The sequence below is a fragment of the Micromys minutus genome (genome assembly GCF_963924665.1).
Source record: "Micromys minutus genome assembly, chromosome: 13".
In the NCBI taxonomy this organism is placed as follows: Eukaryota; Metazoa; Chordata; class Mammalia; order Rodentia; family Muridae; genus Micromys; species Micromys minutus.
The window spans coordinates 35905286-35928930 of NC_137982.1; the positions used below are offsets into that span (position 1 = coordinate 35905286).

At 36.7% G+C, this 23645-nt stretch overlaps 1 protein-coding gene across 7 annotated transcripts in view; it reads left to right on the forward strand.

Moving 5' to 3' along the window:
* The window catches only part of SLC4A10 (solute carrier family 4 member 10), a gene marked incomplete at both ends in the record, with an annotated part of 275521 nt that overhangs the window by 103178 nt on the left and 148698 nt on the right, over positions 1–23645 (forward strand). The gene's annotated exons all lie outside the window — the stretch shown is intronic.

Consider the following 23645-nt stretch of genomic DNA (forward strand, 5'->3'; position numbering starts at 1 on the left):
ATTTTTATGTGTTCTCTTCAGTGAGAAGGACTACAGATCCAGTGGGGGAGATAATGCAGTCTACTCTTATACACAGCATTTTAGAATTCCTAGGCCAAAAGACAAAGAACAGAGAGCTGAGATTGCTTTGTAGAAAACCCTGCACTAAATATCTCACATATCTGTCTTTCCGTGTCTGTGTACACTGTAACCCATCACCTATAGAATCAGATTTTACCAATAGAAACTCCCTAGACATCCTGTGTTGATGTCTAGGGAAACTGCATCTCCTGAAGTAGACTTTAAACAAATTGAAACTTTATTGTTGTTGTTCTTGTTTACCGTCTGTAGGTTGAAACAAAATGAAACCATCAGTTCAGAATGTTGAATTCTTCTTCCCTCATCTTGCTTTTAATATGGGCAAGAGGAGTTGAATTTATAAAATTATAAAAGAAAGACTTGTGTAGGCATAGCATTAGATATCACATTTATCTTTATCTCCCGTAAAATTCACTAGCAGTCAGGTAGAGGTTGGAGAGGGAAATAGAGACATTCATTCCAAGGGAACATGACAGCAGGACCCAGTTTTTTCTTGTCTCTAATTATTAGTAGTATGCACATGCATTCATATACATATATTAATCAAACCTGCAGAATCTGTTTAGTGTTGCTTCTACATGTATGCTTTTGGGCTACCCATTTGCTATTAGTTGATAAAATAGGGGGGTTATTTTTTGGGGGAAACTGACTCCTTCCTTCGGTAGCCACTTACTACCTGTGGCTTTTCATCTAGGGGTGGGATCATGGGGCTCATTGTTAACTGGCTATATTTTTATTTAGGTCCTGATTAGGCTGATATATTGTTGTGATTTCATGGGTGCACATTTTCTGTGTTATAGTGAACACATCATTTCTCAGCAGTGTCCTGGTCCTCTGGCTTTTATAGTTTTTCTGTCCTTCCTTCTCTGAGGTTCTTTCAGACTTTATTTGCAGCCAGCCACCAAGTATAGTGAGATCCCAACAGGCCTCTATATTCTCTCTCCTTCTCTCCTTCATTATGGTCTTTCCAGTCTTCTGGCCCTCAAACAGCCCTCTCTTCTCAGCCCATTGTTCTTCCTTTGGGACTCTAACCAGATAGATTTTAAGGAGTCAATTTTTAAATTAAATTTTTATTGGATAGTCTCTGTATTTATATTTTAAATGTTATCTCCTTTCCCTCTACTCCCATTTCCCCTCCCCCTCCATTTTCATCCATGAAGGTGCTCCCTCTCCCAAATACCCTTTTCACCTCAGTGCCTTGGCATTCCCCTACACTGGGAAAACATACCCTCACTGGACAAAAGGCTTCTTCTCACATTGATTCCAGACAATGCTATCCCTTGCTACATATGCAACTGGAGTCATGGGTCTCTCCATGTGTACTCAATGGTTGCTGTTTTAGTCCCTGGGATTTGTGGATGGTTTGGTTGGTTGATAATGTTGTTCTCCCCATGGGGTGTCAAACCCTTTCATCTCCTTCTAGCTCTTTCATTGGGGTCCAGGTGCTCAGTCCAATGGTTAGTTGCAGGCATCCTCCTCTCTATCAGTATGACTCTCACAGAGCCTCTGAGGAGGCATCCATATCTGGCTCCTGCCAGTAAGCACTTCTTGGCACCAGTAATAGTGCTTGGGTTGGGTGGCTACATATGGGGTGCATCACCAGGTGAAACAGTCTCTAAATGATCTTTTCTTCAATCCCTGCTCCTCTATTTGTCCCTATATTTTCTCCCTAGAGTGTTTTGTTCTCCCTTCTAAGAAGAACTGAGGTTTCCACATTCTGGCTTTACTTCTTTTTGAGCTTTATAAGATCTGTGAATTGTTTCTTGGGCATTCAGAGCTTTTTAGGGGCTAGTATCTGCTTACAAGAGTGCATATCATGTGTGTTCTTTTGTGACTGGGTTACTTCACTCAGGATGATAGCTTATAGCTCCATCCATTTGCCTAGGAAATTTATAAAATCATTGTTTCTAATAGCTGAGCAGTACTACATTGTCTAAATGTACCACATTTTCTGTATCCATTCCTCTGGGTTCTTTCCAACTTCTGGCTATTATAAATAAGGCTGCTATGAGCATGGTGGAGCCTGTGTCCTTGTTATGTGTTGGAACGACTTTTGGATACATGCCCCGGAGTGGCATAGCTGGGTCTTCAGGTAGTCCTATGTCCAATTTTCTGAGAAACAGCCAGACTGATTTCCAGAATAGTTGTACCAGCTTGCAATCCCACTAACAATGGAGGAGTGTTTCTCTTTCTCCACACCCTTGCCAGCATCTGCTGTCACCTGAGTTTTGATTTTAGCCATTCTAATTGGTGTGAGGTTGTTTTGATTTTCATTTTCCTGATGATTAGGGATGTTGAACATTTTCTTTAGGTGCTTCTCAGCCATTCTTTGTTTAGCTCTGTACCCCTTTCTTTAATAAGATTATTTAATTCTCTAGAGTCTAGTTTCTTGAGGCCTTTTTATATATTGGATATTAGCCCTCTATCAGATGTAGGATTGATGAAGATCCTTTCTTAATCTGTTGGTTGCCGTTTTGTTCTCTTGACAGTGTTCTTTACCTTAAAGAAACTTTGCAATTTCATGTGGTCTCATTTGTTGATTCTTGATCTTAGCATAAGCCATTGATGGTCTGTTCAGAAAAAATTTCCCCTGTACCTATGTGTTCTAAGGTTTTCCCCACTTTCTCTTCTAATAGTTTCAGTGTACTTGGTTTTATGTGGAGGTCTTTGATCCACTTGGACTTGAGCTTTGTACAAGGTGATAAGGATCAATTTGCATTCTTCTGCATGTTGACTGCCAGTTGAATCAGCACCATTCTTTGAAGATGCTGTCCTTTTTTTATTGAATGATTTTAGCTTCTTTGTCAGTGATCAAGTAACCAAAGTTGTGTGGGTTCATTTCTGGGTCTTCAATTCTGTTTCATTGATCTACCTGCCTGTCTCTGTACTAATACCATGCAGTTTTTAATCACAATTGATCTATAATATAGCTTGAGGTTAGAGATGGTGATTACCCCAGAAATTCTTTTATTTTATTCAATCAGTGGCAAACTGACAAAATTTCATACTTACAAAATAATTATTATGAATTTAGGAGCAAGAGGCATTTGATTTTATATGTAATTTCTTAAGTAGGGACTAATTTTAAACTGGGAGGATACAGTTACTGTATTAACAATATTGGTTGCAATTGTTCATATGATATAAATTTGTCTATTTATCTTTGGTTTGATGCATTTTATAGTAACGTTAAGTTGATCTTTGGTTTCAGAAAGTCCATTGATCATGCTTGATAAGTTATGTTTATCTCACTCCCCCCCAAAATGCACCAAGAAACCCAAAATAAAAAGAAGTGAACTTAGAAATATGTACAATTTCATGAAAAAACCATCTTGTTGTTAAATATTTGTGTGAATAAGTCACACAAAACTACATGAAATTATCACTTAACAATCACAAATAAGTACAGCAAAATTTTGAAATATCCTTCTAGATAACAAATTATTTAAAACATAATGTAATTATTATAGCTAAATTATTACATGCATTTTCTAGGTTAAACATTATAAGGGGTTACAGAATGGTTATATATTTGTGATTATTAATTATATTTTGCTATGTAATTATAACTATAACTTTTAATTATTTTGATTAATAAAGTGACATTTACAACTGGTAGAACATTATGGAATTGTTCTTCACTGGCCTCGTAGAACATTATGGAATTGTTCTTCACTGGCCTTTGACATTTTTATCTGGAGCAGTGGTTCTCAAGTTTAATAATGCTGTGATCCATTAATAACAGTTCCTCATGTTGTGGTGAACCCTAACCATAAAGTTATTTTTGCTGCTAATTTGTAACTCTAATTTTGCTACTATTATGAAACATAATCTAAATATCTGATATGTGACCTCTAAAAATGTTGTGACAGATTGAGAACCATTATTCTAGATGGCAATAACTATAGAAAAGTCATTTGTGATGAAAATTGGTCATCAAAACAATGATGCTATTACATCAATTTTTTAAAAAATGTTTTTTTTAGTTTTAAAAATGATAAGAAATATTATTTGTATTGGCTCTTATTTTTCCTATACTAAACACAGCAAATAGACAGGCAACTGTTCTATTAAAGGGCCTGTAATCTATACATAGGGTTACGAGACCTGCATGTACCTGGTTAGGTAATGCAGGAGTGATGTTCAGGATGCAGCAGTTATCAGTAAGTGGATATTACTGGAGATAAAGGAGGCAGCACTGGGGTTGTGAAGATGGCAGATCTCCCTTTGTGTCATTGAAAATACTGTGAATTTAAGGATCACATTTAGTGGTGCAGACAGCACAGAATAAATACTTTAAATGGAAAAGAGATAGGATTGATATCAGAGACAGGCACATTTTATAAATCCCAAATTATCAAGTAAAAACTTTTTAGTTAAAAATTGTTGCCTTCTAGAATTTATGTGCATCTTAGCTACTAGAACTATCAGCATAATTTAGCATTCCGAGTGCAGCTAGTAGAAATGCCAGGTGTTTAAAAATATCTTTGAAATCTCAGGTACAATATATTTAGTGGAAAATAATCACCTTCTCAAAAACAACAGCTTGGAGTAAAATGTTACATTAGTTACATTATTCATGTGTCCTGTACATTCTCCTGAGTGACAACTGTGTAATTTCTTGCGTTCCAAATGTCTTTGTTGTTTCACAGGGCTTTACAGTGTTATTATCTCTTCTGTTATCTAAACCCAAGATTATACAATTTAGAAGTTTTGCATACTTATTTTGGTACATTATCCTGTCACTGATTTCTCTGGGATGACGTTAGTGACATCTTTTCTCTCTCCCCCTTCTCAATTGGCACTGATTTCCTCCACTTGGTTGTGTTCTCTGTGCACTCCCATTGTGTCTTTCCTGTCACCCTTCATCCAGCCTCCTAGCACCACCAGCATGTTCTTTCTAAGCGTTCTTCTGCTGCATGTGGCAATACCTAATAAAGTATATCGAATCTTTATAGTTAGAAAACCTCAAGATTGTGATTAAAGCAAACCTCAATGCAATTGAGGTTAACCAATTTTTACCCTTGTTTTCTGCATCAGTTTGGGATTTAGTACAGTGTAAAGTGTGGGTCAACAAAGAAAAAATAGTAATCTAAAATTTATACTAATTACCTTCTAATATATATATATGCATATATGTTATCCAGTTAAATTTGAATTTTACATAACTACTGTATCTTTTAATAATGCTCACAGTACTATGTATATCCATGTAATTTTTTAAAAAATTGAACAACTTTATTTTAAAAAACAAAGATAAATATACAGATTTTAAGCATTTTTGCTTAAAAGTATGTGAATACATTTTTGTCAGTACTTGATATTTTTAAAGGTTTGATAGTATGCGTTAAAATCTTACTAGTTACAATGAGCATAAAGTACATGTAAAACAAGATGTAACCTAGAAATAGTCAAAGTTATCTTGGTGTGTAAAGATTAAACATAATGGTTTTTCATTTTCTTTCTTTTCTTTTCTTTTGGCCTTTGTTTTTCTTGAACTTCATATAGTCTCTGAGTTGTTTCTGGGGTGTTCAGACTTTCTGGGATTAGTATCCAATTATCAGTGACTGCATATTATGTCTGTTCTTCTGTGACTGGGTTACCTCACTCAGGATGATATTCTCTAGATGAATTAATTTTCTTCAGAATTTCATAAAGTCATTGTTTCTGATGGCTGAGTAGTACACCATTGTGTAAATATACCACAAGTTTTGTATCCATTCATCTACTCAAGGTCATCTGGGTTCTTTCCAGATTCTAACTACTATAAATAGGACGGCTATGAACATTGTGGTGCATGTGTCTTTGTTTTATGTTGGAGCTTCTCTGGGGTATATGCCCAGAAGTGGAATAACTGGGTCTTCAGGTAGTACTATGTCCAATTTTCTGAGGAAACTGCAGACTGATTTCCAGAGTGGTTGGAACAGTTAATAACACCACCAACAGTGGAAAAGTGTTCCTCTTTCTCCACATCCTTGCCAGCATCTGCTGTCATCTGAATTTTGATCTTAGCCATTCTGGGTGGGGTGAGGTGGAATCTCAGGGTTCTTTTGATTTGCATTTCCCTGATGGCTAATGATGTTGAGCACTTCTTTAGATGCTTCTCAGCCATTGGATATTCCTCAATTGAAAACTTTTTGTTTAGGTATGTACCCCATTTTTAATAGGGTTGTTTGATTCTCTAGTGTCTAGCTTCTTGAGTTCTTTGTATACCTTGCATATTAGGCCTCTTTCAGAAGTAGGGTTGGTAAAGATCTTTTCCCAATTTTTGGCTGCTGTTTATTTTTTTGACAGTATACTTAGTCTTTCAGAAGCTTTGCAGTCTCATTAAGTCCCATTTGCCATTCTTTTACCTTTGAGAATGAGCCATTGGTATTCTATTCAGGAAATTTTCTCTTGTGCCTATGTGTTCTAAGATTTTCCCCACTTTCTCTTCTAATAGTTTCAGTGTACCTGCTTTAATGTGGAGATATTAGATCCACTTACACTTGAGCTGTGTACAAGCAGATAAGAAAGGGTTTATTTTCATTCTTCTGCATGCTGAGTGCCATTTGGACCAACACCATTTGTTGAATAGGCTGTCCTTTTTCCATTGAATGTTTATAGCTCCTTTGTCAAAAATCAGGTGACCATATATGTGAGGGCTCATTTTTGGATCTTCTATTTTATTCCATTGATCCATGTGCTTATCTCTGTACCAGTACCATGCAGTTTTTAGAACAATTGCTTTGTAATATAGCTTGAGGTCAGAGATGGTGATTCTCACAGATGTTTTCTTGTTGTTGAGGATGGATTTCACTATTTTAGGTATTTTGTTATTCCACATGAAATTACAAATTGCTCTCTCCAACTCTATAAAGAATTGGGTTGGAATTTTGATGGGTTTCGCATTAAATCTGTAGATTGTTTTTGGTAAGAGGGCCATTTTTACAGTGTTGATTCTTCCAATACATGAGCATAAGAGATCTTTCCATTTTCTGAGATTTTCCTCGATTTCCTTCTTTAGAGATTTGAAGTTCTTGCCATACAGGTCCTTCACTTGCTTAGTTAGAATCACACCAAGGTTTTTTATAATGTTTGTGACTATTGTGAAGGGTATTTTTTCTCTAATTATTTTCTCCACATGTTTGTCCTTTGAGTAGAGGAAGGCTACTAATTTTTTTTGAGTTAATTTTATATCCAGCCACTTTACTGAACTTGTTTTTTAGCTGTAGGAGTTCTCTTGTCTAATTTTTGTGGTCACTTAAGTACACTATCATGTCATCTGCAAACAGTGATGTTTTTATTTCTTCCTTTCCAATTTTATTCCTTTGATTTCCCTTTGCTGTCTAATTGCTCCAGCCAGGACATCCACTATTATGTTGAACAGGTAGGGAGAGAGTTGGCAGCCTTGTCTAATCCCAGATTTTAGTGGTATTACTTCAAGTTTCTCAGTTAAGTTTGATGTTGGCTGTTGGTTTGCTGTACATTGCTTTTATTATGTTTGGGCATGGGCCTTGGATTCCTGTTCTTTCCAAGAGTTTTAACATGAAGGGGTGTTAGATTTTGTCAAATGCTTTCTCAGCCTCTAGTGAGATGACCATGTGTTTTTTTTTCCTTTGAGTTTGTTTATAAGGTGGATTACATTGTTGGATTTCCATAAATTAAACCATCCCTGCATCCCAGGGAAGATTCCTACTTGATCATGGTGAATGATCATTTTGATGTGTTCTTGGATTCGGATTTCAAGGATTTTTTTGAATATTTTTGCATCAATGTTCATGAATGAGATTAGTCTGAAGTTCTCTTTCCTTAAAGGGTCTCTGTGTGGTTTAGGAACGGGGGTTATTGTGGCCTCAAAAAATGAGTTAGGTAGTATTCCATCTGATTCTATTTTGTGGAATAGTTTGGACTTTATTGTTTTGGGGTTGTCAATAAATGTCTGATAGAATTCTGCACTGAACCCAACTCGTCTTGTGCTATTTTTGGTTGGGAGGCTTTTTATGACTGCTTCTATTTCTTTAGGTGTTATTGGATTTTTTAGATGGTTTATCTACTTCCTGGCTACTTGCTGTGCAGTCTCACCAGGCCTGTGTCCCTGGATCTCTGCTGTTTCTGGGTAATGTTTTTATCTATTATTTCATACTTGTTAAATCTGTAGATTTCTGGAAGTGGATATTAGGGTGATCCATGAATATGTCTCTTTAAAAACTGAGGCATAGGCTAGTGAGTGAATTCAGAGGGTAAAAGTGCTTGTTGTAAAGACAGGTGACTCGGATAGAGCCACAGGACCCAACTGGTAGAAGGTAAGATCAGTTTCTGTTTTTCTCTGATCTCCATAGGAGAATTCTAGTACATATATATCACACACTCACAGGCATGCATGTGCAGGTGCACACGCACACACATGACAGAGGAATGCATTCATCAATGCATAGAAGAGAACGGATGCAGTGATTTCCTTACTTGGCAGTAATTTTGCCTTCCAAAGGTTCACATGTGTGCCGTGTAGTCATTCTTTTCAGCAGAAAGGAGCTGTTACCTACCTATCCTAGAAGCACCTATCCCATGCCATACTGAGCTCAGTGAAGCACAAAAGCTGCAGAGAAGTACATTAGTTGACCTTTTTTCCCTAAAATTTGGAAACTCTGATACACTTACTACCCCTGCTTCAGGGTTTACCCATGGGTTTGCTAAGGTCTGCCATTGCAACTGAAGCATGAATTGGCTTCGTGCTAGATTACCTTGTGTTTCCTATTGTCATTGCTGACAGTTCTCAGTATACCCTCTGAACACAAATATCTAAGCATCTCTTTCCCAGCGAACTCAACCTGCTTATTGAACATTCTCTAGATCCCACGTAGTTTGCTGTTGTCTTGTGTTGTTTGGACCTGTCATTGTTTAGCTACTCCCGCAATTTCCATGCCACCTTTCTCGCAGCACAACTTTTAGGCAGGGCAAATTATAGATCAGAGGTTTTGCAGTTGGGTTGGTATCCCAATGTTTTTGCTGGAAAACCTGCTTCATTATAGGAGATATACTCAATTGTTAGGAGTCTTAGTTAGGGTCATCCCACCAATTCCTGGGACTTTGCATTGTCATGGTTTTTTTCTTTTTTGCTTGTTCCAGAGATGCTCCCTAACTCCAGTTGTCTCTCTTACTACTCTCCTTCCAAGAGAACAGTATTTGCTGCAGTTAGTGTTGAGTGTTCCCTCGCTGTATCCTTGTACTTAGTGAATGGCTTTTCACTTTACCATAGATACTGTTGACTAATATGGCACACTAAGGATTTGCTTTTTTTTATTTGTTTGCTTTTTGCTGTGGCACTTAGAGCAATCACTTGTGGCATCTACAGGTTATCTGGGATTGGCCGATAATAAGCAGAAGCACTGCAACATTCAGTGTCTGAGTCTCATTTGGGCAAATCCGCTGTAGAGACCTGTTCAGATTTAGGTTAACAAGCAGTGTTTAGGATAAAACCTAAGGCTATTCCAGTTAAAAGGTAAGAGGCTTGTGTATTTGTAAGTGTATACAAATAAATTTAAGTCTAAAACTTCAGCATTCCCAGATGTCCATGAATGAACTAAAATAGAGAAAATGTCTTTATCATAATGGACCACAAGGGTGGGCAGCTTTGCCGTGCTTACTTAGATACATCTGGACAAATGGATTTAAGACAGGTTAAACCTTTACAGAATCAGATTGATGGTCAGATGCTGGAATATGTTCCAAAATTTTCTGTATTTATTTGAGTCTGTGCAGAACTTGGTATATGACCAGGCAGCTCCAGTGTTAGTTGTCCCCATATTCCTTCCTTTACCTTGCTTTTCTATTTCCTTCTTTTTTTTTATTTTTTAAAACAACTTTATTTTACAAAACAAAGATAAATGTACAGATTTTAAACATTTTTTGTTAAAATTATACATTTTTGTCAGTACTTTTTTCAGGTATTAAAATAATTTTTACATAAAACTATATGAATATATTTTTTAGTCAGTACTTGATTTTTTTTAAAGGTTTGATAGTATGCATTGAAAACTTAATTGTTACAATGAGCGAAAAGTACATGTAAAACAAAATGTAACATGGAAATAGTCAAAGTTTTCTTGTTGTGTAAATATTTTTTTTGTTTTGTTTTGTTTTCTTTATTTCTTGGACTTCATACAGTCTGTGAGTTGTTTCTGGGGGAGTGCAAGCCTCTGGGGTTAGCATCCCACTATCAGTGACTGCATATTATGTCTGTTCTTTTGTGACTGGGTTATCTCACTCAGGATGATCTTCTCTAGATGCAGCCATTTTCTTAAGAATTTGGTTAAGTCATTGTTTCTGGTGGCTGAGTAGTATTCCATTGTGTAAATGTACCACAATTTTTGTATCCATTTATCTTCTGAAGGACATCTGGGTTCCTTCCAGCTTCTTGCTATTATAAATAGAGCCGCTATGAACATTGTGGTGCATATATCTTTGTTGTGTATTAAAGTGTCTCTGGGGTATATGCCCAGAAGTGGAATAGCTGGGTCTTCAGGTAGTACTATATCCAATTTTCTGAGGTATCGCCAGACAGATTTCCAGAGTGGTTGTATTAGTTTGCAACCCCACCAACAGTGGAGAAGTGTTCCTATTTCTCCACAGCCTCGCCAGCATCTGCTGTCATCTGAGTTTTGGATCTTGGCCAATCTGACTGGTGTGAGGTGGAATCTCAGGGTTGTTTTGATTTGCATTTCCCTGATGGCTAAGGATGTCGAGCACTTCCTCAGATGTGTCTCCGCCATTCGGTGTTCCTAAACTGAGAACGTTTTGTTTAGCTCTGTACCCCATTTTTTAATAGGGTTATTTGATTCTCTGGTGTCTAGCTTTATGAGTTCCTTGTATACCTTGGATATTAGGCCTCTATCTGATGTGGTGTTGGTACAGATCTTTTCCCATTCTGTTGGTTGCCCTTTTGTTTTCATGACAATGTCCTTAGCCTTACAGAAACTTTGCAATCTCATTAAGTCCCATTTGTTAATCTTTGACCTTAGAGCTTGAGCCATTGGTGTTTTGTTCAGGAAATTTTCTCCTGTGCCTATGTGTTCTAAGGTTTTCCCTACTTTCTCATCTAATAGTTTCAGTGTATCTGGTTTAATGTGGAGATCTTTGATCCACTTACACTTGAGCTTTATTTATTTATTTATTTATTTATTTATTTATTTTTATTTTTATTTTTTAAACGACTTTATTTTGCAAAACAAAGATAAATGTACAGATTTTAAACATTTTTTGCTTAAAATTATACATTTTTGTCAGTACTGTTTTTTCAGACATTAAAATAAATTTTACTTAAAACCAAGTGAATATGTTTTTTAGTCAGTACTTGATTTTTTTCAAGGGCTTGACAGTATGCATTGAAAATGTACTAGTTGCAATAAGCGTAAAGTACATGCAAAACAAAACGCAACATGGAAATAGTCAAAGTCTTCTTGTTTTGTAAATATATGTATATTTTTTGTTTTCTTTATTTCTTGGACTTCATACAGTCTGTGAGTTGTTTCTGGGGGAGTGCAAGCCTCTGGGGTTAGCATCCCACTATCAGTGACTGCATATTATGTCTGTTCTTTTGTGACTGGGTTATCTTACTCAGGATGATCTTCTCTAGATGCAGCCATTTTCTTAAGAATTTGGTTAAGTCATTGTTTCTGGTGGCTGAGTAGTATTCCATTGTGTATATGTACCACAATTTTTGTATCCATTCGTCTTCTGAAGGACATCTGGGTTCTTTCCAGCTTCTGGCTATTATAAATAGAGCCGCTATGAACATTGTGGTGCATATATCTTTGTTGTGTATTAAAGTGTCTCTGGGGTATATGCCCAGAAGTGGAATAGCTGGGTCTTCAGGTAGTACTATATCCAATTTTCTGAGGTATCGCCAGACAGATTTCCAGAGTGGTTGTATTAGCTTGCAACACCACCAACAGTGGAGAAGTGTTCCTATTTCTCCACAGCCTCGCCAGCATCTGCTGTCATCTGAGTTTTCGATCTTGGCCAATCTGACTGGTGTGAGGTGGAATCTTAGGGTTGTTTTGATTTGCATTTCCCTGATGGCTAAGGATGTCGAGCACTTCCTCAGATGTTTTTCGGCCATTCGGTGTTCCTCAACTGAAAATGATTTGTTTAGCTCTGTACCCCATTTTTTAATAGGGTATTTGATTCTCTGGTGTCTAGCTTTTTGAGTTCCTTGTACATTTTGGATATTAGGCCTCTATCTGATGTGGTGTTGGTAAAGATCTTTTCCCATTCTGTTGGTTGCCGTTTTGTTTTCTTGACGATGTCCTTAGCCTTACAGAAACTTTGCAATCTCATTAAGTCCCATTTGTTAATCTTTGACCTTAGAGCTTGAGCCATTGGTGTTTTGTTCAGGAAATTTTCTCCTGTGCCTGTGTTCTAAGGTTTTCCCTACTTTCTCATCTAATAGTTCCAGTGTATCTGGTTTAATGTGGAGATCTTTAATCCACTTACACTTGAGCTTTGTACAAGGAGAAGAGAAAGGATCTATTTTCATTCTTTTGCATGCTGAGTGCCAGTTGGACCAGCACCATTTGTTGAATAGGCTGTCCTTTTTCCATTGAATGTTTACGGCTCCTTTGTCAAAAATCAGGTGACCATATACATGAGGGCTCATTTCTGGATCTTCTATTCTATTCCATAGATCCACATGCCTATTTCTGTACCAGTACCATGCAGTTTTCAGCACAATTGCCTTGTAATATAGCTTGAGGTCAGGGATAGTGATTCCCGCAGATGTTTTTTTGTTGTTGAGGATGGATTTCGCTATTCTAGGTCTTTTGTTATTCCATATGAAATTGCACATTGATCTTTCCAATTCCATGAAGAACTGGGTTGGAATTTTGATGGGGATTGCATTGAAACTGTAGATTGCTTTTGGTAGGATGGCCATTTTTAAGATGTTGATCTTTCCAATCCATGAGCATGGGAGATCTTTCCATTTTCTGAGATCCTCCTCAATTTTTTTCTTTAGAGGTTTGAAGTTCTTGTCCTACAGGTTTTTCACTTGGTTAGTTAGAGTCACACCAAGGTATTTCATAGTTTTTGTGACGATTGTGAAGGGTACCTTTTCCCTAATTTCTTTCTCCACATGTTTGTCCTTTGAGTATAGGAAGGCTACTGATTTGTTTGAGTTAATTTTGTATCCAGCCACTTTGCTGAACTTGTTTATCAGCTGTAGGAGTTCTCTGGTGGAATTTTTGGGGTCACTCAAGTACACTATCATGTCATCTGCAAAGAGTGATGTTTTTATCTCTTCCTTTCCGATCTGTATCCCCTTGATCTCCTTTTGCTGTCTAATTGCTCCAGCCAGGACTTCCAGTACTATGTTGAATAGGTAAGGCGAGAGTGGGCAGCTTTGTGGAGTCTCTGATTTTAGTGGGATTGCTTCAAGTTTCTCGCCAGTAAGTTTGATGTTCGCTGTTGGTTTGCTGTATATTGCTTTTATTATGTTTAAGTGTGGACCTTGGATTCCTGTTCTTTTCAGGACTTTTAACATGAAGGGGTGTTGGATTTTGTCAAATGCTTTCTCAGTATCTAGTGAGATTACCATGTGATTCTGATCTTTGAGTTTGTTTATATGGTGGATTACCTTGATAAATTTCTTTATATTAAACCATCCCTGCATGCCTGTGATGAAGCCTACTTGGTCATGATGAATGATCGTTTTGATGTGTTCTTTGATTCGGTTTGCAAGGATTTTGTTGAGTATTTTTGCATTAATGTTCATAAGTGAGATTGGTCTGAAGTTCTCTTTCCTTGTAGGGTCTTTGTGTGGTTTAGGTATGAATGTTATTGTAGCCTAAAAAATGAGTTAGGTAGTAATCCATCTGATTCTATCTTTTGGAATAGTTTGGAGAGTATTGGTGTTATATCCCCAATAAATGTCTGATAAAATTCTGCACTGAACCCGTCTGGACCTGGGCTTTTTTTTTGGGGAGGCTTTTGATGACTTCTTCTATTTCTTTAGGTGTTATAGGATTATTTAGATGATTTACTTGGTCCTGGTTTAACTTTACTATCTTGTATCTATCTAAGAATTCGTCCATTTCCTCTAGATTTTCCAATTTTGTGGAGTATAAGTTTTTGTAGTAGGATCTGATGATTTCTTGAATTTTCTCAGTTTCAGTTGTTATGTCACCACTTTCCTTTCTGATTTTTTTAATTTGTATACTCTCTATTTGCCCTCCAGTTAGTCTGGCTAGGAGTTTATCAATCTTGTTGATTTTCTCAAAGAACCAACTCTTAGTTTTGTTGATTTTTTCAATGGTTCTTTTTGATTCTATTTGGTCTATTTCTGCCCTAATTTTGATTATTTCTTGCCATCTACTCTTTTTGGGTATATCTGCTTCCTTTTGTTTTAGAGCTTTTAGCTGTGCTGTCAGGTTGCTGATGTAAGCTCTTTCCAGTTTCTTTTTGGAAGCACTTAGGGCTATGAGTTTTCCTCTCAGTACTGCTTTCAATGCATCCCATAGGTTTGGGTATGTTGTGTTTTTGTTTTTGTTGAATTCTAGAAAATCCTTAATTTCTTTCTTTATTTCTTCATTGACCCTGCTATCATTTAAGAGAGCGTTGTTTAGTTTCCATGTGTATATGGGCTTTTTGTTGTCTTTGTTGTTGTTAAAGACCAGCCGTAGACCATGGTGATCTGAGAGGATGCACGGGAGTATTTCAATCTTCTTATATCGATGGAGGCTCATTCTGTGTCTAATTATGTGGTCAATTTTTGAGAAGGTGCCATGGGGTGGTGAGAAGAAGGTGTATTCTTTTACTTTGGCATAGTATGTTCTGTATATATCTATTAATTCTAGTTGGTTCAAAGTCTCTGCTAGTTTTGCAGTGTCCTTGTTCAGTTTCTTTTTCCATGATCTGTCCATTGGTGAGAGTGGGGTATTAATGTCTCCCACTATTATTGTGTGGGGTGAAATGTATTTTTTGAGCTTCAGTAGAGTTTCTTTTATGAATGTGGGTGCTTTTTTATTTGGAGCATATATGTTAAGGATTGAGAGTTCTTCCTGATAGATTTCCCCGGTAATGAGTAAAAAGTGTCCTTCCTTATCTTTTTTGATAACTTTTGGTTGGAAATTTACTTTATTCAATATTAGAATAGCCACTCCAGATTGCTTCTTGGTGCTGTTTGCTTGGAGGTTTTTTTTTCCCACCCTTTTACTCTGAGATAGTGTCTGTCTTTGTCTCTGAGATGAGTTTCCTGTATGCAGCAAAAGGCTGGATTTTATTTATGTATTCATTCTGATAGCCTATGTCTCTCTATTGGGGAGTTGAGTCCATTTATGTTAACAGATATCAAGGAATAGTTGTTTCTGTTTCCTGCCATTATTGCTTTTGTGGGTTGAGTTGTGTCTGTGTCTTTTTCTTCTTTTAGTTTTCTTGTTTAGGAGTTTTCTTGTTTTTACTAGGCTGTATTTTCCCTCCTTGTATTGGGTTTTCCACCTATAATTCGTTGTAGTGCTGGGTTTGTGGTCAGATATTGTGTGAATTTTGATTTGTCTTGAAATATCTTCGTCTCTCCATCGATGGTGATTGATAGTTTTGCTGGGTATAGCCGCTTGGGCTGGCACTTGTGCTCTCTTAAGGAGTACATGATGTCTGTCCAGACTCTTCTAGCTTTCATAGTCTCTGTTGAGAAATCGGGTGTGAGACTGATTGGTCTGCCTTTATATGTTACCTGAACTTTTTCCCTTACTGCTCTTAGTATTCTTTCTTTGCTTTAAGCACTTGGTGTTTTTACTATTTTGTGTTGGGAGGTATTTCTTTTCTGGTCCAACCTATTTGGAGTTCTGAAGGCTTCTTTTATGCTCGTGGTCATCTCATTCTTGAGGGTAGGGAAGTTTTCTTCTACGATTTTGTTGAAGATATTTACTGTGCCTCTTAGTTGATACTCTTCTCCCTCTTCTATTCCTATTATCCTTAGGTTTGGTCTTCTCATTGTGTCCTGGATTTCCTGGACATTTTGGGTTAGGAGCTTTTTGTTTTTTGCATCTTCTCTGGCTGTTTTGTCTATGTTTACAATGTTGTCTTCTGCCCCTGAGATTCTCTCTTCCATCTCTTGTAATCTATTGGAAATGCTTGGTTCTGTGACTCCTGATTTCTTCATTAAGTGTTCTACCTCTAGGGTTATCTGTTTTAGTGTTTTCTTTATTGTGTCAATTTCTGTTTTAAATTCTCCCTTCCATTCCTTCATCTCTTTGGTTGTGTTTTCCTATAGTGCTTTGAGGTTTTTTCTTGTTTCCTCTTTAAAAGCTTCTGAATCTTTTTGCTTTTCCTCTTGTTCTTGTTTAATTATCTTTATTAGCATCTTGAGGTATGATTTCAGGTCTGTCTCTTCTTTTTCTGGAGTGTTTGGCATTCCGATGTTTGCTGTTATGGGAGAGCTGGGTTCTGGTGTTGCTAGATTGTCTTGGTTTCCTTGGGATATACTCTTACGCTTTCCTCTTGCCATTTTCTTGTCAGTGATATGTTCTTGCCTTTCCCTTGTATCTGGTCTGTGTTCCTGGATCTCCACTGGTCCAGGTGTCAGATGGGCCGAGCCCTGTTTTATGCCTCAGAGTCGCCGGGTAGGAGCAGAAGTTCTAAAGTTCTGTTCCTGGTCGCTGGATCAGGCAGGGCAGGGCGGGGCAAGGCAGGGGGTGCACTTTCTGTGTGCACCTAGCAGAGATCTCTCTGGTCCCTGGCAGCCCAGGTCTCCCACCCACCAGTTACTCAGCCTCTACGAGCCGCCGTTCCGGGTGGCAGATGGGCCAGGCTCCTTCTATTCCCTTCTTAATTTAAGAATAGAGAATTTAAAATCTAACATTTATATATAATAGAAACCATGCCCTATTTGTCCTTTTGAGTCTGGAATATCCCACTCAGGACGACTGTTTCTAGATTCATCCATTTACATGCCAGTTTTATAATTTTTAGTTGAATAAATGTTTTTTCATTGTATAAATGTATAACATTTCATCATCTCTATCCATCAGTTAGTGGACATCCAAGCTGTTTCCAGTTTCTTATTATTAGGAGTAGAGCAACAATGAAAATGGGTAAACAGCTATTTCTTTAGTAGAGTCCTTTGGGTTTATGTCTGAGACTTGTGTGACCGGATGATAATGCATTACCTTCTAAACTCTTTGGAGGTTTTGGCTATTTCTCTCTTTATAAGCAACTGCGAGGTTTTCAAGATTTCTGTTTTATACCTACTGCATTCAGTAAGTTGGCTTTTTTTTTTTTTTTTTTTTTTTGGTAATAAATTCAAATGTGGACTAAGGGCAGATAAATGATACCAGTACTCATTTAATCCTTCCTTCTTACTTTAGCAAAACAACAAGAGAGTCAACTATTTAGTGGTATTGTTACATTGCTTTACTACACTCACATGAATTCATATCATTCTCCTTTTGTCCCTTTTGCTTTCCCTCAGCAAATACTTTATGTTGGATTAGAATTTTTGATACATTATAATAAATTATACTTTGTGTTTTCAGAGGATTTTTTTGCTTATTAAGTGGTTTATATATTAAATTCTCAATCCACAAACCCTCTACACAATGAACTTACATCCAATGGACAAAGATACAAACAGCTCTTCTATATGAGATCAAAAGACCTATGGTAACCCTTAAAATATTCATGTCTACCTATCACCAATTAAGACCACCTGGATCTAGATCCTTTTTCTGCCGCTCCATCTTGATTCCTCCACAAATCTGTCTTTTCTCTTTTCCTCTTCCAATTTTCTAGACTTTCCCCCTATCTACCCCTCCACTGTGCAATCATGTATCACCTTAACATCAACCCACATATCACCTTTTATGTTTACTTAATAAAAAACTTTACCTTTAATTGTATGCTGTGTACAACTATTACCACTTGAAAATATTCTAAATGACTTTGTTTCCTCAAAGTTAACTATGTTGGCTAGACTATAAAACTAAATTAGTCTTCAACTCCATCAGAAATCTGAGAGTGGCCAAATATCTAAAAACATATGAAGCCTAACATGGTTTCCAGAGCTGAGAGAGAGGTTGTAGAGACAAATTTCCACTAGCAGTAACCTGTTAGCAATACATGAGAGTAAGTCTTAGACCTTCTGGCCCAGGATCACTAACAGACTTTGAAATGAAATCTTGAAGGGCTAATAATTTAGGCTCGGTAAAGATTATCAGTCGACTATTCTGCATAAACTGTCCCTTTCTGGACAGTATTAGTCTGTAGATGAAATAGACAGTTTCTGCCCAGTGGCTGCCTGGCCACAAAGTATACCTCTCCTGGAAGTAGAGATGCTCAATTTCTTTATTACATCCTCCAAAGGGGAACTGTAAGGAACAGGAATTTCTCAACAAAAGGTAAATAACCTCAAATGTCCTAATTTATGGATTTCTGACATTTTTGAAAATCATTTAACTATAAAAATTATTTCTGAACTGTTAAGCCTTGACTACTCTTGGCCATTTTTAATTCAAATATCCCCAAAACACCCTTTAATTGACTCAGATTCATGAGTTTGCTACCTGGCGCTTAACTAGTATTGTTTAATCAACTAAAATCAGTGTATAATAGCAGTTATAGGACTGGGTCTAAGTCTTGCATTCTCAAATGTATTGCATAGGTACAATATCTATATGAAGTAACAATACTAATATCATTTTTAAATCAATAAGAAATTATACCACTGAAAACTTTAAATCTTTAAAACTTTAAAGCAATGTGAAATAAATTCTACATTGCTGTAAAGATTACAACTTCAACATTGTATCATTAGAGAGATTTCTACCAGTGAATATATGACTTTAGCTTAGGTACCAAAAGAAGATTATGGCTGTATAATTCAACCTGACAACTTCCTCCCTTTAAAATTATGATCATTATAGATTGTCCTGAAGCTGTTTGTATTTTAATGTTAATTCCACTTCGCTCAAGAATGGCTGCCTAGTCATGTGTCTCCAACTAAACATTCCCATTTTAATTACTAAAATAAAGGAAAGCCAGTGACTCTTCTCAGGCAGTTCACTCTGCCATCCCTGTTGCTTCTGTCTTGGACAGATAGGACCAACCTGGCATGTTCTGTTCCTCCACTTCCTGGCACAAACATGACTCCAAATCCTGGTAGCTTATCAAGGGAGTTTATATATTAAATTCTCAATCCACAAACCTTCTACACAATAAACTTATATCCAATGGACAAAGATACAAACTGCCCTTCTATATAAGAAAAAAGATGTATAGAAACCCTTAAAAATATTCATATCTACGAATTAAGCCCACCTGGGTCTAGATCCTCCTTCTCCAGCTCCATCTTGATTCCTCTATTTTTCAAAGTTTTTTAAAGTCTCCATTGTCATAAAGATCATATGCCTATTCAACTTAATGTATACATATTACTGTTTCCTATGACTGACATGCCTAAACGGTGTTAGCAACCCAGTATTTTTGCACCAGCTATGTGATATAGTCATTTCACAAAATAAAATACAATACTATTCTTGTGTAATTAGTTTGACATCCTTAAAGTCAGACTTTTAAAAAATAGTTTTTAAATATAAGTATTAACTTTAGTTACCAAATGCATATCTTTCTTCATTGTGTAATGTAAACATTGCAGATAATGAAATCATTGCCACTTCAAGAACTGATCCAGTACTGGTATTGTTGTATTATTAAAAAGTTTCCAATTTTGATTCTCCAAAACATAAAAGTAGTGCCATAATTTAAATGTCAAACCAAGATTAAACAAGGTTTGTTCACAGAAATAGTATTGTTTTTATTGTTTATTTGTTTTTCTCTATGGAAAAATGTTGTGTCTTTATTGATATATGCATTTAAAAATCTCTGACTTTTTTTGGAAAGTGCTTTTTTCTCAGTCCATCACTCTTTTCTGTTTATACCTGTCATCCTTAAAACTCATGATGGATTATATGTAAGCTTCTACAGTCTTTAATTTTTCATCTAACAAACACTCAAATAAGGAAGGATGTTATGTTTTCAAAGGCTTTGTGAAAAAAACACTCTTTGGCACAAGAGTTGAGTGAAATAATCAGCTTTCAGCATAAATTCTAGGGATTGATATTGCTATGCAAAAATATATTTATTAGCTTTTATGAAAAATAATTGTTGATTAGTACTTTTTCCATACCATATTTTTGACCATATTTTACCCTCCAACTCCTCCCAAATCCTTTCTCCCACTCAACTTCATTCTCTCTCAGGACAAAAACAAAGATCAAAACAAAACAAAACCCAAACAAAAAATTTACCAAAACCACATACTCACATTTACACCGAGTTTGTTTTTTGTTGGCCAACTACTGTTTTTCATTTGTTTGTTTATTTATTTTACATCTCAATATGTGTCCCCCACTCCTTCCAGTTTTCCCCCTCACAGTTCCTTCCCACATTCCTCCCTCTCCTTTTTCTCTGAGAATGGGGTGGGAGACAGGCAACACTCTCCCAAACATCCCAGTACCCAACTTAACTTTAAATGGTCCAGCATAAAACCAGACATACTGTACCTGACTGAAGAAAGGGTAGGAAATCACACTGAACTCATTGGCATAAAAATTACCTTTTGAACAGGATACTGTTAGCACAGGCTCTAAGATTAACAATTAATAGAACTTTATCAAACCTGAAAAACTTCTGTAAGGCAAAGGATACATCGATCAGACAACGTAGCAGCCTATAGAACTTGAAATAAATTTTACCAATTCCACATAAAATAGAGGGATAATATCTGAAATAAAGAAACAACTAAAAAAGACTAGATATCAAGAAAACAATTAACCCAATTTAAAAATGGGATTCAAATGCAAATGACTGAAACACAAAGAAATGTTCAGCATCATTAGCCATCAAGAAAATGTAAATTAAAACTACTTTGAGGTTTCATCTTACACCTGTCAGAACAGCTAACATCAACAACAACAACAACAACAAAAAACTAACAAAAAATCCTATAGCTGTAAATACAAAGAATGGTTGATTTTATGACAAAGACACTGCATAGGAATGATCATTGCTCACAATAGACATAGATTTGAAATAACCTAGATGTCCCTCAACAGAAGAATGGGTCAAGAAATTGTGGTACATTTATGCATGCATCATTACGCAGCCATTAAAACACATAAAATTCTCAGGCAAATGCATGGAAGTAGAAAAAAAAAAATTCTGAGTGAGGTAACCCAGACTCAGAATGACAAATATTCTACATATTTGCTTATATGTGACTATTCAGTACTAAGTCAATAATAACAAGCCACTATCTGTAGAACCATACAAGTTAGATACAAATTAAAGGACTGGGAATAGGGTGTACAAATAGATCTCTCTAGGGAAAGAAAATAGATGAGCAGGGCTGGAACCATAGGATTGAGAAGAGGAGGAAGAAGACGATAAAGGAGGGATATGAGGAAAGACACCTAAAATTAATGACATTTTAGGAGTTGTATAGAAACATAATACAGTAGGAATTTTGTAAAAGATATATATACAGATACACAAAGGCAATCTAAATGAAATTGCCAAATAGTGGGGGAGACGTATCCTCCCATCTGGACATTTTTTTTTAATTGAACAACTTTATTTTAAAAAACAAAGATAAATGTACAGATTTTAAAAGCAATTTTCCATAAAAATATATGAAAACACTTTTGTCAGTACTTGATTTTTCTAAAGGTATGATAGAATGCATTGAAATCTTACTAGGTACGATGAGCATAAAGTACATGTAAAACAAGATGTAACCTGGAAATAGTCAAAGTTTTCTTGGTGTATAAAGATTAAGCATAATGATTTTTCATCATTTTTGGCCTTTTTTTTCCTTGAACTTCATATAGTCTATGAGTTGTTTCTGGGGTGTTCAGAGCTTTCTAGGGTTAGTAACCAATTATCAGTGACTGCAGATTATGTCTGTTCTTTTGTGACTGGGTTACCTCACTCAGGATGATATTCTCTAGATACATCCATTTTCTTAAGAATTTCATAAAGTCATTATTTCTGATAGCTGAGTAGTACTCCATAAAGTAGTAGTAAATGTACCACAATTTTTGTAACCATTCATCTACTGAAGGACATCTGGGTTCTTTCCAGCTTCTGGCTATTATAAATAGAGCTGCTATGAACATTGTGGTGCATGTGTCTTTGTTGTATGTTGAAGCTTTTCTGGGGTAAATGCCCAGAAGTGGAATAACTGGGTCTTCAGGTAGTACTATGTCCAATTTTCTGAGGAACCGCCAGACTGATTTCCAGACTGGTTGTATCAGTTTACAACCCCACCAACAGTGGAAAAGTGTTCCTCTTTCTCCACATCCTTGCCAGCATCTGCTGTCATCTGAATTTTTGATATTTGCCAATCTGACTGATGTGAGGTAGAATCTCAGGGTCATTTTGATTTGCATTTCCCTGATTGCTAATGATGTTGAGCACTTTCTTAGATGCTTCTCAGCCATTAGATATTCCTCAATTGAGAACATTTTGTTTACCTCTGTACCCCATTTTTTAGTAGGGTTGTTTGATTCTCTGGTGTCTAGCTTTTTGAGTTCTTTTTATACCTTGGATATTAGGCCTCTATCTGATGTGGGGTTAATAAAGATCTTCTACTCTCTTGGCTGCCATTTTGTTTTATTGACAGTGTCCTTAGCCTTACACAAACTTTGCAATCTCATTAAGTCACATTTGTCAATCTTTGACCTTAGAGCTCTAGCCATTGGTGTTCTGTTCAGGAAATTTTCTCCTGTGCCTATGTGTTCTAAGGTTTTCCCTATTTTCACATCGAATAGTTTTAGTGTACCTGGTTTAATGTGGAGAACTTTGATCCACTTGCACTTGAGTTTTGTACAAGGACATAAGAAAGGGTCTATTTTCATTCTTCTGCATGCTGAGTGCCAGTTGGACCAACACCATTTGTTGAATAGACTATCCTAAGTTCTTTCGCTTTTCTCTTGCCATATTGTTGTCTGTGGTCATAAGTGGTCTTGTTGTCAGTGATTGGTTCCTGTCTCTCCTGTGTACATGGCCTTTGTCCCTGGATCTCCACTTTTTTAGGTAGCAAATGGCCTGAGCTTTTGTTCTACCCATAAGGGCCTTCCAGGTGGAAACTGTGTCCTTATGTCAGAGCTCCTGCTCCCCTTAAACAGTGGGTGCAGGGTGTGCTTTCCCTGTACTTGGCTCAGACCTCTCTGTGCCCGCTACTTGCAGTGCAGTCTAACCAAGCCTGTGTCCCTGAATCTCTTCTGTTCTCAGTTGCAAAAGTCCCTAGGGCAGAGTTCCTGCTCACCTGAACCAATGGGGGTGGGGAGTGCTTTTTTGTGCTAGGCCCAGAGCTCTCTGTGCCTTTACATTGCTGTCTCACCAGGCCTGAGTTCCTGGATCTCCCCCACCTGGACATTTTTGTTATGGGAATTGGGTAGCATCTAATTAAAATCTTAGCTAAAGGGATCCAATGAGTATCCCCAAATAGTCCAAGCTGTTATAGAGACAGGTTGCTCTCCACAAACTAACTGTAAGTTCTCATTGTTGAAGACAATATGACACAACTCATTCAATAT